The 2,500-nt window shown below is 49.2% G+C and overlaps 1 protein-coding gene across 1 annotated transcript in view; it reads right to left on the bottom strand.

The window, feature by feature from the left end:
• LOC135551653 (CUB and sushi domain-containing protein 2-like) overlaps positions 1–2,500 on the bottom strand; it is a 947,993-nt gene that overhangs the window by 6,302 nt on the left and 939,191 nt on the right.

The following is a 2,500-nucleotide window of genomic DNA, read 5'->3' as shown; positions in this document are numbered from 1 at the left end:
ATTACCCTGCCGTCCCAGGTCATATCAGATTACCCTGCCGTCCCAGGTCATATCAGATTACCCTGCCGTCCCAGGTCATATCAGATTACCCTGCCGTCCCAGGTCATATCAGATTACCCTGCCGTCCCAGGTCATATCAGATTACCCTGCCGTCCCAGGTCATATCAGATTACCCTGCCGTCCCAGGTCATATCAGATTACCCTGCCGTCCCAGGTCATATCAGATTACCCTGCCGTCCCAGGTCATATCAGATTACCCTGCCATCCCAGGTCATATCAGATTACCCTGCCGTCCCAGGTCATATCAGATTACCCTGCCATCCCAGGTCATATCAGATTACCCTGCCGTCCCAGGTCATATCAGATTACCCTGCCGTCCCAGGTCATATCAGATTACCCTGCCGTCCCAGGTCATATCAGATTACCCTGCCATCCCAGGTCATATCAGATTACCCTGCCGTCCCAGGTCATATCAGATTACCCTGCCGTCCCAGGTCATATCAGATTACCCTGCCGTGCCAGGTCATATCAGATTACCCTGCCGTCCCAGGTCATATCAGATTACCCTGCCGTCCCAGGTCATATCAGATTACCCTGCCGTCCCAGGTCATATCAGATTACCCTGCCGTCCCAGGTCATATCAGATTACCCTGCCGTCCCAGGTCATATCAGATTACCCTGCCGTCCCAGGTCATATCAGATTACCCTGCCGTCCCAGGTCATATCAGATTACCCTGCCGTCCCAGGTCATATCAGATTACCCTGCCGTCCCAGGTCATATCAGATTACCCTGCCGTCCCCAGGTCATATCAGATTACCCTGCCGTCCCAGGTCATATCAGATTACCCTGCCGTCCCAGGTCATATCAGATTACCCTGCCGTCCCAGGTCATATCAGATTACCCTGCCATCCCAGGTCATATCAGATTACCCTGCCGTCCCAGGTCATATCAGATTACCCTGCCGTCCCAGGTCATATCAGATTACCCTGCCGTCCCAGGTCATATCAGATTACCCTGCCATCCCAGGTCATATCAGATTACCCTGCCGTCCCAGGTCATATCAGATTACCCTGCCGTCCCAGGTCATATCAGATTACCCTGCCGTCCCAGGTCATATCAGATTACCCTGCCGTCCCAGGTCATATCAGATTACCCTGCCGTCCCAGGTCATATCAGGTTACCCTGCCGTGACAGGTAATGTCAGGTTACCCATCATTCAAGGTCATCCAGTGGTGTCTAGAGTGATGTATAGAGTGGGATCTAGAGTGGTGTCTGGAGTGGTGTCTAGAGTGGTGTCTGGATTGGTGTCTAGAGTGGTGTCTAGAGTGGTGTCTAGAGTGGTGTCTAGAGTGGTGTCTAGAGTGGTATTTAGAGTGGTGTCTAGAGTAGTGTATTGAGTCTAGATTGGCGTCTAGAGTGGTGTCTAGAGTGGTGTATAGAGTGGTGTCTTGAGTGGTGTATAGAGTGGTGTCTAGAGTGATGTATAGAGTGGGATCTAGAGTGGTGTCTAGAGTCTAGAGTGGTGTCTATAGTGGTGTCTAGAGTGGTGTCTAAAGTGGTGTCTAAAGTGGTATCTAGAGTGGTGTCTAGAGTGGTGTATTGAGTCTAGAGTGTTGTCTATAGTGGTGTCTAGAGTGGTGTCTAAAGTGGTGTCTAAAGTGGTATCTAGAGTGGTGTCTAGAGTGGTGTATTGAGTCTAGATTGGCGTCTAGAGTGGTGTCTAGAGTGGTGTCTAGAGTCTAGAGTGGTGTCTAGAGTGGTGTCCAGAGTGGTGTATAGAGTGGTGTCTTGAGTGGTGTATAGAGTGGTGTCTAGAGTGATGTATAGAGTGGGGTCTAGAGTGGTGTCTATAGTGGTGTCTGGAGTGGTGTCTGGAGTGGTGTCTAGAGTCTAGTGTGGTGTATAGAGTGGTGTCTATAGTGGTTTCTAGAGTGGCGTCTAGAGTGGTGTATAGAGTGGTATCTAGAGTGGTGCCTAGAGTGGTGTCTAGAGTGGTGTATAGAGTGGTGTATAGTGTGGTGTATAGAGTGGTGTCTAAAGTGGTGTATAGAGTGGTGTCTAGAGTGGTGTCTAGAGTGGAGTCTAGAGTGTCGTCTAGAGTGTTCTCTAGAGTATTGTCTATAGTGGTGTCTAGAGTCTAGAGTGGCATCAAGAGTGGTGTCTAGAGAGGTGTCTAGAGTGGTGTCTAGAGTGGCATCTGGAGTGGCATCTAGAGTGGCGTATAGAGTCTAGAGTGGTGTATAGAGTGGTGTATATTGTGGTGTATAGAGTGGTGTATATTGTGGTGTCTAGAGTGGTGTCTAGAGTGGCGTCTAGAGTGGTGTATAGAGTGGTGTATAGAGTGGTGTATATAGTGGTGTATAGAATGTGGTCTATAGTGGTGTATAGAGTGGTGTCTAGAGTGGTGTATAGAGTCTAGAGTGGTGTATAGAGTGGTGTATATTGTGGTGTCTAGAGTGGTGTCTATAGTGGTGTATAGAGTGGTGTCTATAGTGGTGT

This window comes from Oncorhynchus masou, chromosome 13, assembly GCF_036934945.1.
Source record: "Oncorhynchus masou masou isolate Uvic2021 chromosome 13, UVic_Omas_1.1, whole genome shotgun sequence".
Taxonomy (NCBI): domain Eukaryota; kingdom Metazoa; phylum Chordata; class Actinopteri; order Salmoniformes; family Salmonidae; genus Oncorhynchus; species Oncorhynchus masou.
The sequence above is the reverse complement of the archived record's forward strand: the minus strand, read 5'-3'. Positions and strand labels throughout refer to the sequence as shown.